This window comes from Ranitomeya imitator, chromosome 6, assembly GCF_032444005.1.
Source record: "Ranitomeya imitator isolate aRanImi1 chromosome 6, aRanImi1.pri, whole genome shotgun sequence".
In the NCBI taxonomy this organism is placed as follows: Eukaryota; Metazoa; Chordata; class Amphibia; order Anura; family Dendrobatidae; genus Ranitomeya; species Ranitomeya imitator.
In genome coordinates, this window is record NC_091287.1 from 576,333,576 (window position 1) to 576,349,013 (window position 15,438).

At 46.4% G+C, this 15,438-nt stretch overlaps 1 protein-coding gene and 1 long non-coding RNA gene across 3 annotated transcripts in view; one reads left to right on the top strand and one right to left on the bottom strand.

Annotated features, from left to right (window-relative positions):
* The window catches only part of LOC138643275 (microtubule-actin cross-linking factor 1, isoforms 6/7-like), a 367,371-nt gene that overhangs the window by 75,726 nt on the left and 276,207 nt on the right, over positions 1–15,438 (top strand). The window lies entirely within an intron of this gene.
* On the bottom strand, positions 979–15,114 carry LOC138643276 (uncharacterized). The gene is made up of 3 exons (XR_011314158.1): positions 15,063–15,114; positions 14,685–14,846; positions 979–1,016 (listed from the first exon to the last, which is right to left on the bottom strand). It is a non-coding gene; the product is annotated as an uncharacterized lncRNA (long non-coding RNA).

Sequence of the window (15,438 nt, forward strand, 5' to 3'; positions counted from 1 at the left end):
AAGGAATTTTTTTCCCCAATGTGGAGCTTACTCTTTGCCACATGGTTTTTTTTTGCCTTCCTCTGGATCAACATGTTAGGGCATGTTAGGTTAGGCTATGGGTTGTACTAGATGGACTTAAAGTCTTCCTTCAACCTTAATAACTATGTTACTATGTCTCCAAATTTCCAAGCAATACATTTTTTATTTATTTTCTGAAAATGAGAAATGGTCAAAATAACAAAAAAATGCATTGCTTGAAGATCTTAATGCAAAAAAAACAATTTCATAATCATTTAGAAACAACAATACTAATATTTTACCTCAGGAAGAGTTCAGAAATTAATATTTTGTGGAATAACCATGATTGTTAATCCCAGCTTTCATGCGTCTTGGCAGCTTTCCACCAGTCTCTCACACTGCTCCTGGGAGACCTTATGCCACTCCAGGTACAAAAATGTAAGCAGTTCTTCTTTGTGTGATGGCTTGTGACTATCCATCATCCTCCTGATTACATTCCAGAGGTTTTCAGTGGGGTTCAGGTCTGGAGATTGGGCGGCCATGACAGGGATTTGATATGGTGGTCCTTCATCCACACCTTGATTGACCTAGCTGTGTGACATGGCACATTGTCCTGCTTGAAAAAACAGTCCTCAGAGTTGGGGAACATTGCCTGAGCAGAAGGAATCGGGTAATTAGTAGCATAATTTACTTCAGAGGTCGTGTAAGTACGTTATAGAGCAAGGAGAAACGAAGCTAGTAATTTTAAATATTTTACTCCAAAAAGGTAAGCAGTTTTAACAAAAGTATAAAAATACATTATCAAAGGAGACAATTATGTAAATACAGACAATTACAATATAAAAAGGATTAAAGGAAGAAAATAAACTTACAGTTCTCTCATATCATGGCTGAACATGCGGCTGGGGGGAGGGGAGCATATGTCCCAATGCATCACAGAGTGTCTCTCAGCTAGAGCCCAAAACCAAGGCACTCCCCCTGTGGTGACCTCACTGGGTGGCTGAATACTCCTCTTTCTGGAACATATGAAAAACCATTTCTAAACATATCTCTGTGTATGAACCTCGTAGAAAGACTACACCAGTGTTGTCAGTGTGACATGGGGGTTCATTTAAGTATAAACACGAAGTGGATACATGACCTGCTAACAGAGAAATCCATTCCTTGCATTTCATTGGGTTTTAATCCTAGAGATTTCAGTGGGGTATATATCTCTCAGTGGACATTCGGAACATGTAACTTTTATATCTCTATCACTAATTGGGGTCAAGATATGCCCTACTATTAAGTATTAAGTATTAAGTATTAAGTACATGAACAAAAGACCACATGTTACCACAACTGCCTTTAGCCAGCTTAAGGCCTTAAACTACTCAGTGGGGGACTGCTGCACATTGGTATCAAGTTGCACAGAGTGTGTAGTGAGAAGAAGAGTTTCCTATGCAGTGTGAAGAGGGTGGGTCAGAAAGCCCACAGCGTGTGTCTGTAAAGCCATGGAACCTTCTGGAAGTAAACTCAGAATATGGCATATTTATATTATCGAGACACTACTTTGAGCAGTGGGTCCAAGGACTGTCAGTGACCACCTCTGAGCAGCTGAAGGACCTGCTGGTGATAGACCATTTCCTACATCTTTGTCCGGCTGAGGTACGACAGTTTGTGATGGACCGGAAGCCAACAGAGGCGGATACCGCAGTGCAGATTGCTGACACCTATGAGGCCAATCATAAACCGGAGGTGTGGAAGCCGGAAAGGGGGTAAGCCATCGATCACCATCCCTGCCCTGCTAGCCGACCCTCCAGAGGCCTTGTTCCCTTTGCCAACGCAAGGCATACATCGGATCCAGGCAAGTGTTATTTCTGCAGTCAGACTGGACACCTGAGCGCCACTTGTCCGGAGAAGCAGAAGAAGATCCCCCCATCCAAGGCCCCAGGGCCTAATGCAGCAGTTCTTTTTGTGGGTGGGACAGTCAGGAAGGCCTGTGAAAATTTGTAGACTGTCACAGTGGGGGGCACTGTCACTGTAGGCCTCAAGGACACCGAGTCCAAACGAACCTTCATCCGACCAGAACTGGTGACCCCTGAAGAGATTATCCTGGGGAAAACCCTGACTGTCACCGGGATTGGGGCGTCCGCTGTCCCTTGTCAATGGCCCGGGTTTTTATAGATTAGGGTGTCGGGAGTGGGGTGAAGGAAGTGGGGGTGTTCAAAAACCTACCCGCAAATGTTTTGTTGGGAACTGATTTGGGGAGGATGTTTGCTTATTATGTCATCGACACCCCTCCGCGATCTGATACTGATTGTAATGTTAATGCTAATAATGTGAATGTCAATGCTGTACGTGATAATGATGTATCTGGAGGTATAGGAGAACTCATCCATGGCAAGCGTCAGTGCTAAGGGGGGCTACAGATGGAACTATAGCGAATTATGTGTCCCATGACTGACACTAATCATAGTTTGGCATTTTCTTTTATTAACATACATCCAGCCCGTATACCTCCATTTCGGTGACTCTAAACAGGGCTGGTCTTCAGATAATTATGGGTTGTGGCTATGTCTTTTAAAAAAATTATGGAATCCACAACTTTCACGATATCTTCGCCCCTGGAGTTTTCAGGTGGGAGATATTACTGTCACGTTTCCCATAATGATTTTACTTTTCTATAGATTAGAAACATGGCATGGAAAGCATCATCCATCTAACTCGATATTAACTTGATAGTGCTACCGCAACCTCCCAGTGACGTTCGGCAATGTGTTATGCCTGCCACTTTCTCACGACTAAGAAAATATGACACTCATATCTGTGTTGTCTATGCAGTTCTTAAAAACCTCAATATTCATAACTTGCAAAGCAGCTTAAAGGGAACCTGTCAACCCCAAAATCACGGGTGAGGTAAGCCCACCAGCATCAGGGGCTTAACTACAGCATTCTGAAATGCTGTAGATAAGCCCCCGATGTATCCTAAAAGATGAGAAAAAGACGTTAGATTATACTCACCCAGGGGCGGTCCCGCTATTGGTCCGCGTCCGGCGCCTCCCATCGTTTTCAGATGACGTCCTCTTCTTGTCTTCATGCTGCGGCTCCTGCGCAGGCATACTTTGTCTGCCCTGTTGAGGGCAGAGCAAAGTACTGCAGTGCGCAGGTGCTGGGCCTCTCTGACCTTTCCCGGCGCCTGCGCACTGCAGTACTTTGCTCTGCCCTCAACAGAGCAGACAAAGTATGCCTGCGCGGGAGCCGCAGCGTGAAGACAAGAAGAGGACGTGATCCTATGAAGATGAGAGGCCCCGGACCGCGACGCCCACCGGATCGGACCGCCTGCCCAGGTGAGTATAATCTAACCTCTTTTTCTCATCTTTCAGGATACATCGGGGGCTTATCTACAGCATTACAGAATGCATTACAGAATGCTGGAGATAAGCCCCTGATGCCGGTGGCCGCAGCTCATCTTCGATTTTGGGGGGACAGGTTCCCTTTAAGGGTTATCTGAAGGTCATGGAGCCAAATTTTGCTACATGTAATCCATGCTTCAATATGATTACAGATATCAGTCCTCCTTCCAGGCTGGGATAATACAACACTTCTTTTTCTGGCTTGGCTAAATTCTATCTGTTTTTACTGGGGCACTTGAAGAATCCATGTCCAGAGCCTTCTGCATTTACTCTGCATCTATTAGTAAATTGATTGATTGATTAACTCATTAGTGATCAAACCTCAGTTTTCATATCTGACCTATCTCTTTATGTTGTAATAACGTTGGGATTTCTTTGTCCCTAAATGTAAAACTACACCCTCAAAGTGTGCAAAACAGGAAGTTTATTTATCCTTCAGGTGTTTCATAGTAATTAACGCAAAGTGAAATTTAGAAATGAAAACTTAAATTCCTTCATCTAAAATGTTGCTTTGGCCGCCAATGTTTTCTTATTCACAATCTCAGTCTCTATAGATACTCCTGCATTTCATTTATATCTAGAAGACCCAGCCAGAGACTTTAAAATGCTGTATGTATAGTGTAGAGTGTTGTATTGTTAGGTTGTGTTGTTAGGTTCTGTAGAAGGACGTAGATCTGGGGATTTATTATGATGGAATATAGGCTGAACTGGATGGACAAATGTCTTTTTTCGGCCTTACTAACTATGTTACTATGTTACTATGTTACTATGTATGCAGTGTAGGGTGCTGTATGTACAGTGTAGACTGCTGTAGATATGTAGAGTGCTGTATGTACAGTGTAAAGTGCTGTATATATAGTGCAGAGTGCTGTATGTACAGTGTAGTGTTGTATACAGTGCAGAGTGCTGTATGTAAAGTGTAGAGTGCTGAATGTAGTGTAGAGTGCAGTATAGAGTACTCTATATACAGTGTAGAGTGCTGTATGTACAGTGTAAAGTGTTGTATGGAATGTAGAGTGCTGTATGTATAGTGTAGAGTGTTGTATGGAATGTAGAGTGCTGTATGTATAGTGTAGAGTGTTGTATGCAGTGCAGAGTGCTGTATGTATAGTGTAGAGTGTTGTATGCAGTGTAAAGTGCTGTATGTATAGTGTAGAGTGCTCTATGTAGTGTAGACTACTCTATATACAGTGTAAAGTGCTGTATGTATAGTGTAGAGTGCTCTATGTAGTGTAGAGTACTCTATGTAGTGTAGACTACTCTATATACAGTGTAGAGTGCAGTATGCAGTGTAGAGTGCTGTATGTGCAGTGTAGTGCTGTATGTACAATGTAGAGTGCTCTATATACAGTGTAGCGTGCTGTATGGAGTGTAGAGTGCTCTATGTACAGTGTAATGTGCTGTATGTGTAGTGTAGAGTGCTGTATGGAGTGTAGAGTGCTGTATTTACAGTGCAGAGTGTTCTATTTTCAGTGTAAAGTGCTCTATGTACAGTGTAAAGTGCTGTATGGAGTGTACAGTGCTGTATGTATAGTGTAGAGTGCTCTATATACACTGTAGAGTGCTGTGTGTACAGTGTAGAGTGCTCTATCTACAGTGTAGAGTGCTGTATGTTTAGTGCAGAATGCTCTATATACAGTGTAGAGTGCTCTATATTCAGTCTATGTTCAGTGAAAAACTCAGAAAAGCAGAAGAGAAGCCTTCAGGGAAACCCCTTTACCTTTCTAGCTCGGTTATGAAACTTGCAGCTCTTTGGCACCCCCCTTACCCTCAGGTCAGTCAGGGAACTGCACTTAGGATAATTAACGCCGGAGAGGCTGCCCTGTCACGTACTGGTTATCGGGGCACTCTGCAGTGAGGACGGTATATATATCACCAGTCCCAGGCCAGGCATACACATATAAACCTCCGTCCATCACTGCCAGGATCCCCCAATAACACCAGAACGGTATGCTGCCATCAGTTCCTCGTTATATATATGCACGGTCCCTTACCAAGCCTATATTGGGTCAGAAGCCAACCCCAGGTATTGCGCGGAGTACATGTCGGTTCGATCATAGAGCACTGCACACTTTTAGCATTGTCCCTTGCACAAGCATGTGATTTGAATACTTCTGGCCACATTCCGACTAGACGTGTCAGTCCATAGTAACATAGTAACATAGTTAGTAAGGCCGAAAAAAGACATTTGTCCATCCAGTTCAGCCTATATTCCATCATAATAAATCCCCAGATCTACGTCCTTCTACAGAACCTAATTGTATGATACAATATTGTTCTGCTCCAGGAAGACATCCAGGCCTCTCTTGAACCCCTCGACTGAGTTCGCCATCTCCACCTGAGTTTTTCATTGAGTGAGGCCACACATGTCTAGTCTGCATGTGACCACATGTATGCAAATTGCCGGCACCAGAGAATCCTGACAGCATCTCTCTCTTGCTCCCCAAACTTGTGTCCTCAAATCTTCCCCGCATCACACTAAATCTCTCCCAACACAAAATAAATCTTCCCCATAGAATAAATCTCCCCCCCACAGAAATCTCTTCCAACACAGAATAAATCTCACCCCACAGAATAAATCTTCCCCCCACAGAAATCTATCCCAACACAGAATAAATCTCACCCCCACAATAAATCCCTCACAGAAAAAATCTCCCCACACAGAATAAATCTCCCCCCCAACAGAATAAATCTCCCCACACAGAATACATTCCCCCCCGACAGAATAAATCTCCCCCACACAGAATAAATCTCCCCCCACAGAATAAATCTCCCCCACACAGAATAAATCTCCCCCACACAGAATAAATCTCCCCACACACAGAATAAATCTCCCCACACACAATAAAGACCCCCCCCCTCCCATTTAATCTTCGGTGTCCTCAGCTTGGCACAGGTGAATGACAGCAGCAGATCACATGACCTGATCGCTGAAGTCCTCACTATGATGGCAAGCTCTCCTCTTCAGCAATACTCCTTTCCCAGCTTTCCTCTTAAGCTGTACTCACCTCTAATCTCTCCTCTTGAGCTGTACTCACCTCTAATCTCTCCTCTTCAGCTGTACTCACTTCCAGCTCTCCTCTTCATCTCTATTCCCTTCCCAGCTCTCCTCTTCAGCTGTACTCTTTCCCAGCTCTCCTCTTCAGCTGTACTCACTTCCAGCTCTCCTCTTCATCTCTATTCCCTTCCCAGCTCTCCTCTTCAGTTGTACTCACTTCCAGCTCTCCTCTTCAGATGTACTCCTTCCCAGCTCTCCTCTTCAGCTGTATTCCCTTCCCAGCTCTCCTCTTCAGCTGTACTCACTTCCCTGCTCTCCTCTTCAGCTGTACTCCCTTTCCAGCTCTCCTCTTCAGCTGTACTTGCCTCTCATCTCTCCTCTTCAGCTGTACTCGCTTCCCCGCTCTCCTCTTCAGCTGTACTCCTTCCCAGCTCTCCTCTTCAGCTGTTCTGGCCTCCCAGCTCTCCTCTTCAGCTGTACTCGCTTCCCAGCTCTCCTCTTCAGCTGTACTTGCTTCCCAGCTCTCCTCTTCAGCTGTGCTCCCTTCCCAGCTCTCCTCTTCAGCTGTACTCGCATCCCAGCTCTCTTCTTCAGCTGTTCTGGCCTCCCAGCTCTCCTCTTCAGCTGTACTCGCTTCCCAACTCTCCTCTTAAGCTGTACTCGCTTCCCAGCTCTCCTCTTCAGCTGTACTCCCTTCCCAGCTCTCCTCTTCAGCTGTACTTGCCTCTCATCTCTCCTCTTCAGCTGTACTCGCTTCACCGCTCTCCTTTTCAGCTGTACTCCTTCCCAGCTCTCCTCTTCAACTGTTCTGGCCTCCCAGCTCTCCTCTTCAGCTGTACTCGCTTCCCAGCTCTCCTCTTCAGCTGTACTCGCTTCCCAGCTCTCTTCTTCAGCTGTACTCACTACCCAGCTCTCCTCTTCAGCTGTACTCGCTTCCCCGCTCTCCTCTTCAGCTGTACTCCTTCCCAGCTCTCCTCTTCAGCTGTTTTGGCCTCCCAGCTCTCCTCTTCAGCTGTACTCGCTTCCCAGCTCTCCTCTTCAGCTGTACTCGCTTCCCAGCTCTCTTCTTCAGCTGTACTCACTACCCAGCTCTCCTCTTCAGCTGTACTCACTTCCCAGCTCTCCTCTTCAGCTGTACTCGCTTCCCAGCTCTCTTCTTCAGCTGTACTCACTTCCCATCTCTCCTCTTCAGCAGTACTCCCTTCGCAGTTCTCTTCTTCAGCTGTACTCACTTCCAAGCTCTACTTTTCAACTGTGCTCACTTCAGCTGTACTCCGTTCCCCACTTTCATCTTCAGCTGTACTCACTTCCCAGCTCTCCTCTTCAGCTGTACTCACTTCCCAGCTCTCTTCTTCAGCTGTTCTCACTACCCAGCTCTCCTCTCCAGCTGTACTTTTTCCCAGCTCTCCTCTTAATAATAATAATAATAATAATCTTATTTTATATAGCACTAACATATTCTGCAGCGCTTTACAGTTTTGCACACATTATCATCAGCTTCAGCTGTACTCGCCTCCCAGCTCTCCTCTTCAGCTCTACTCACTTCCCCGCACTCCTCTTCAGCTGTAATTGCGGCACCCCAGGGTCCTTGTCGTCGCAGTGGTATTGCTTTCCTCTCGGGGAGAGTGATGCTACGTTTGGAGGCAAAGAAGGATAACTGCATCCAGGTATCACAAACATGCAACACATTTCACAATCCAGACTGCGAGGGGGAGCTCCTGCTCCTATTTATTAGGTCACTCCCCACATATATATATACTAGATTGTGGCCCGATTCTAACGCATCGGGTATTCTAGAATATGCATGTCCCCGTAGTATATGGACAATGATGATTCCAGAATTCGCGGCAGACTGTGCCCGTCGCTGATTGGTCGAGGCAACCTTTATGACATCATCGTCGCCATGGCAACCATTATGACATCTACGTCGATACTGTGCCCGTCGCTGAATCAGAAACGTGGGATTTCTACGTCCTTTATGACATCATCGTTGCTGTGCCCGTTGCTGATTGGTCGAGGCCGCCAGGCGGGATTTCCAGGACAGACAGACAGACGGAAAAACCCTTAGGCAATTATATATATAGATTGTTGTCTGTACTTAAAGTTAGAATGTTCCAGACCAGAGTCTGAGGTGGACGGAGGGTCCGAGGAGCTGTGCATGCCCTCAGAGCTACAGCTCCCAGAAAGAGACATTCAATAGGCCAAACTGTATTGCAACAAGCGTTAAGGAAGTCGTAGCAAGAGAGAGGATACCAGAAGGAGACCAGCCCTACACAGGCTGCTTCCTGAGGCGCAGAATCCCGGTGGCCGGAACACCAAGGGAGTAAGGACTTTTATGCCTTGCTCCAGAGACCGGCAGGACAGCTAATTGTAAGTTACCTGTCCGCCCTACACCCAGGAAGCACGGTGGCAACCCTCGGAGGTCGGGGTGTGCTAGAGTCCCTGTAAACAGCCTCAAGCCACCAGTCATACGGGTTTGTCCTATCCTACTGTATATGAGGGACAGAGAGAAAGACACCACATCTATGAGACCCTTATGTGAAGCCATAGGCAGTAAGGGACTACACCACTACAGCGCAAGGGAAGGCTGCTGATTTCCACCTGGACAAGGGGACTCTGGACTTGCCTCCAAACCGGCCGGACTCTGCCTGCCCTGTGATCTGGTGCCCTGGATTGTGGATGATGAAGTCTTCAGTAAAGGTAAAGAGACTGCAACCTTGTGTCCTCGTTCTTCTCTGCGCCTCTCACCATCCTCCATCTACACACCGGGAAGCCCTGGGGATATACTTCACCTGTGGGAAGGTATACCATCGAGCTGCCATAACATCACCCCAGCGGGCCCCTTAAGGCAGCGTCAGTCACCTTGACCAAATACCACAGGTGGCGTCACGAACATAAACTTTATCCCTTTAAAGACCTTTCCCTTTGTAACAACTCTGCTGGCATCATGGCACGGCCTCTCATCTCTCACACTGTCTTACCCACTGCTCCAGGTCATGATGCGGTTTCTCTTTCTTGCCAGCTCCATATTCTGTGCCTCTTCCCTCTGCATGCTTCCTGGCTGTGTGTATAGGGGGGTGGTGCCTGAACGCTCTGGTTCTTATAGGAATCAGGTGCACCTGTCTAATCTGTTCCTGACCAATTACCAAGAGGCCTCCAGTATTTAGTGCAGCTCCACCCAGTGGACTGGGCCTTTGCAATGTGTTAGCTCAGTTTGTGTTTAGCTGCTGAGTTTGCCAGGCCTTGCTCTGTGTTACTCCCTCTCTAGAGGCTCTTCTCCTTGCCTTGTTCTTGTTGGTCTGCCCTCCAGGAGGCTGTATTTCCTGGTCTCTGTGTCTGTGTCTTTGCTTTGTCTTGTTTTGGTTTGTCCGCCCTCCAGGAGGCAGAATATCCTGGTCCCTGTGTCTTTGTTCTTGTACCTAGTCTTGTTCCACTACCTTGTCTGAACTTAGTCCTATCTCTGTCTCCTTGTCTGTGGCTTCTTTCCCTGCTGTGTCTTTCCTTGTGTTCTCAGTCTGCTTATGCTCCGCACTCTTGCGGTTCTGCCTGCTCTGTACCTTTGTGGCTTTACCTCTGCTCCGCACTCCTGCGGTTCTGCTCTGTTCTACTCTGCTTCGCTCCTGTTGCTGCAGGAATCTCTTGCTGCAGCTCCTCTTCGCATTCCTTGCGGTTCTGCTCTGCTTTGCTGCTGCAGTAATCTCTTGTTGCAGCTACTCTCCGCATTCCTTGCGGTTCTGCTCTGCTGCTGGAGAAACCTCTTGCTGCAGCTCCTCTCCACATTCCTTGTGGCTCCGCTCTGCTTAGCTTCTGCTGCTGCAGTAATCTCTTGCTGCAGCTCCTCTCCTCATTCCTTGTGGTTCTGCTCTGTTTAGGTTTTGTTGCTATGCTATCTCTTGCTGCTCTTCCGCTCCTATCTGCAGTCTTGCACTTCTCTTCCTGTGTGAACAAGTCCCAACCTGTTCCTTCATACTCCTTTCCTTCTGGCTTGTTTCTGTACCTGCATCTCCTGTGTGAACAGGTTCCAACCTGTTCCTTCATACTTCATTACTTCCTGCTTGTTTTCTTACCTGCACCTGCCAGTCCTGCCTGATGCCCGAACCTGTCCTAGTGTTCCTGTTCTCCAAGTGGGATCACCAGCCACAGCCGGACCCCACCCTGGAGTAGCACCTGGCAGCTGCCTGCCGCACAAGTCTGACCTCACCATCAGAGGCTCCAGCGAAGACCAAGGCAGCTGTCATAGTTACGCCCCTTCCAGGGTAGTCTGGTTTGTGGCACAGTGGGGCCACAAACCCCCTTGGTTCACGCCCATCAGTCAGGGCGTGAGCGTGACACCCTTTAACACGGACGTCCCAGGGCCACGGACCGGGTCAGCCACCGTGACATCCCCCTGTGAACCGAAGGACCCGTACCGAGTACCCCACGGCCCCATGGGGGCAATCCATAAACACTACCCAGCTCTCCTCTTCAGCTGCACTCCTTCCCAGCTCTCTTCTTCAGCTGTACTCACTTCCCAGTTCTCTTCTTCAGCTATACTTACTATCCAGCTCTCCTCTTCAGCTCTACTCACTTCCCAACTCTCCTCTTCAGCTATACTCACTTCCAAGCTCTCCTCTTCAGCTGTACTCACTTTCTCACTCTCCTCTTTAGCTGTACTCGCTTCCCAGGTCTCGTCAGCTGTACTCACTTCCCAGCTCTCTTCAGCTGTACTCACTTCCCAGGTCTCCTCTTCAGCTGTACTCACTTCCCGCTCTCCTCTTCAGCCGCACTTGCTTCCCAGCTCTCCTCTTCAGCTGTACTCACTTCCCAGCTCTCTTCAGCTGTACTCACTTCCCAGCTCTCCTCTTCAGCTGTACTCACTTCCCAGCTCTCCTCTTCAGCTGCACTTGCTTCCCAGCTCTCCTCATCAGCTGTACTCACGTCCCATCTCTCTTCTTCAGCTGTACTCACTTCCCCGCTCTTCTTCAGTTGTACTCACTTCCCATCTCTCCTCTCCAGCTGTACCCACGTCCCATCTCTCTTCTTCAGCTGTACTCCCCCGCTCTCTTCTTCAGTTGTACTCACTTCCCAATTCTCCTCTTCAGCTGTACTCATGTCCCAGCTCTCCTCTTCAGCTGTACTCGCTATACAATATTGTATCATACAATTATTAGGTTCTGTAGAAGGACGTAGATCTAGGGATTTATTATGATGGAATATAGGCTGAACTGGATGGACAAATGTCTTTTTTCGGCCTTACTAACTATGTTACTATGTTATGTTACTATGTTACTCACTACCCAGCTCTCCTCTTCAGCTGTACTCACTTCCCAACTCTCCTCTTCAGCTGTACTCACTTCCCCACTCTCTTCAGTTGTACTCACTTCCAAGCTCTACTTTTCAGCTGTACTCACTTCAGCTGTACTCACTTCCCCTCTCTCTACTTCAGTTGTACTCACTTCTAAGCTCTACTTTTCAGCCCTACTCACTTCAGCTGTACTCACTTCCCCGCTCTCTTTTTCAGCTGTACTCACTTCCCCGCTCTCTTTTTCACTTGTACTCACTTCCAAGCTCTACTTTTCAGCTGTACTCACTTCAGCTGTACTCGCTTGCAAGCTTTCCTCTTCCGGTATATTCGGTTACCAGTTCTCTGTTATGATCCGGTGACCTTGGAGCAGCATGAGAACTTTCACTGGAGTAGGTGGTAACTGTACTGACCGCAATCCTAAACTTAACACTGCAACTAGAAGTAGCTGTGGAGTGTACCTATCAATCCTAGACACCTCGTCACAGCCGGAGGACTAAATACCCCTAAAGATGGAAATAGTAATACTATCTTGCCTCAGAGCAGATCCCCAAAGGATAGACAGCCCCCCACAAATATTGGCTGTGAGTCGGAGAGGAAAAAACATACACAGGCAGAAAAACTGGATTTAGCACAGGATGCCACTCTAGCTAGATAGGACAGGATAGGACAGAGTTCTGTGCGGTCAGTATAAAACCCTTCAAAAATATCCACAGCAGAATATACAAAAACCTCCTACATCTAACTAAAGACGTAGGAGCGTATATCTGCAACTCCAGCGAATCCTACAATCAGAGCAGGAATACAAACAAAAACAACCACACAGCAGTGTGCCACAGACACAAAAAACCAAACACTTATCTTTGCTGAATTTGGCAGCTAGCAGGAGAAGCCAGAAAGTGATCCAGCAATTCACAAGGAACATTGACAACTGGCAAGGGCTAATGAATCCTGCACACTTAAATATCCCAGTCAGAACAGCAATCAGCAGATACACGTGGCCAGAACTGTGACTCAGAGACAACTGCATTCCCACCTACAACCACTGGAGGGAACCCAAGAGCAGAATTCACAACAGGGAACCCAAGAGCAGAATTCACAACAGTTCTCCTTTTCAGCTGTACTCACTTCCCCGCTATCTTCTTCAGCTGTACTCACTTCCAAGTTCTACTTTTCAACTGTACTCACTTCAGCTGTACTCGCTTCAGCTGTACTCGATTCCCCACTCTCTTTTTCAGTTGTACTCACTTCCAAGCTCTACTTTTCAGCTGTAGTCACTTCAGCTGTACTCGCTTCCCTGCACTCCTCTTCAGCTATATTCGGTTAACAGTTCTCCTTTTCAGCTGTACTCACTTCCCATCTCTTAACTTAAAATTTCCAGTGTAGAGGATGCAGCAGTTACCAATCCACAGTATAGAGGATGTCGTAGGTACAGAACACTATTGTAAAGAAAACAGTGCGATACAAAGCCAAAATGCAGAGGGTACAGAGCCTTAGAATAGAGCAGAGGTCCCCAACGTTTCTGACCTTGAGAGCCACATTCAGTTCTTATAGAGGGTCGCGAGCCACATCCAGCCTTGAGAAAGGGTCGCGAGCCACATTCAGTTCCTGCCTCCCCCAAAATAGTGGTAACCAAAGCCCCCATTTACAGGCATAAGGGTAACCAAAGCTTTTCCACAAAAATCAATCGTTCCAAAGCAGTATACAAAGATCTAGGGGTTCCTACAATACTAGGTATTCTCCTATAAAGCACTCCCAAGAGACTGTCTCATCCAGCTTCAAACACCTCCTCTGACATGTGGTGTCATCTTATCTCCAGCGTATCATACATAAATCATCTCAAAACCCTTAAGACTACTAGATGTGTACTCATATCTGCTCTTCTGTGCAGGGCTGCTCACAAAATTCACCATTTTCAGATGTGCTCTTCATACCTGTTTGCTAGAACTGGAGCTAATGCACCAAGCTGACAGACAGCCGCGAGCCACAATTCAAGGGACCGCGAGCCGCATGTGGCTCCCGAGCTACAGGTTGGGGACCCCTGGTATAGAGGAAACAGGTACAGAGCTTAAAGGGACACTGTCACCTGAATTTGGAGGGAACAATCTTCAGCCATGGAGGCGGGGTTTTGGGGTTTTTGATTCACCCTTTCCTTACCCGCTGGCTGCATGCTGGCTGCAGTATTGGATTGAAGTTCATTCTCTGTCTTCCGTAGTACATGCCTGCACAAGGCAATCTTGCCTTGCGCAGGCGTCTACTATGGAGGACAGAGAATGAACTTCAATCCAATATTGCAGCCAGCATGCAGCCAGCGGGTAAGGAAAGGGTGAATCAAAAACCCCAAAACCCCGCCTCCATGGCTGAAGATTGTTCCCTCCAAATTCAGGTGACAGTGTCCCTTTAAGTGTGGAGGATGCAATGTGTCCTGAGCCACGGTGCTGAGGCAGCAGGTTCGGGGCTTTTGTATTGAGGGGTGATTGGTACAGAGCCCTGGTACATAGAATGTGGCAGGTACAGAGCCCTCATAGAGGAGGCAGAAAATACAAAGCCAAGTGTGGCGGCGGTAGTGAGTACAGAGACAATGTCTGAAACACAGTCCAAAATTTGTTTGATACAGCAAAGAACTACCTCCAATTTAAATATCATATCAAACACATCCCCAAATAAATAGATATTTTATGGGAACAGAGAGGATCCATTGCACAAAAATACATTTTTAAAAATAAATTATTTTATTGAATCATGTTAAAATAATCTGAAAAATTCAAGCAGGTAGAACAATAGTGGCTTGCTAGCAAAAAATTAAAATGCACATATCCTCTATTAAGCCTTCATATTAGGGCGCAATATTCAATATTGCACTATCCTGGCGTCCCTTTTGAGAGAGCATTAATGAAACGGCGTTGTCGGGTGGTGGCTTGCTGCATTTATGCTGGGAAGCACTGGGCACTTTGTAAGTACGGTATATCTGCTCTGCATGGCCTGATTTACCTAGAACTTTGCACCTTACTTTAAATGCTTGAAGCACCTTCACTATGTGTTCTGTCTTCGTACATGTTGATACGGTGTGTGATCCAACATACAGCATAAACCACTTCTGTCTTCCAAATAAGCAGACTGTTCTCTGTAGTCTAACTTGTTTATTGGTAAGAGGTATTGAAATGCGGTAAAACTAAAGTAATACAAATGACATATATAAGTATTGGGCTAAACAATCACACAGCTGATACTTTACAACTGACAAAGAAAGTATACAGTATGATGCGACCTACGTACATAACTACATACAGTAAGTCCCTGGTAAACACATTTCCTGTGTAGTGACTGCTATACAGTTAATCACATTCTGTACAACACTACATTGCAAGAACAGGGATAATGATCTTACCGGATAAACTTAACCAGGATGGCAACTAAATGAGGTAGTTCCAACACAGCAGAAGAACACGTGTGTCTAAGAAGAATACAGAGAGAAAATGAAGGTTCCTCATCCCAAAATGCCTTGGTGCAATCCCACAATGCAACACTCTATTACTAAAAAAACACCGGTAATAATTTTAACCACCACTGGGTGGTGCTATAACACAGCAAAAAACAAACACTACAGTACCAAACTTTAATGCATGAGATGAATTACACTGCCCTATTAGAATGGACAGAACACTATATATATAGCCTTATGAACCATGCGCTTGCACTTTATAACAGGCTCTAAATTGTTATGCATTTATGATTAAATAGCTGTGTGCCATGAAACGTATGGG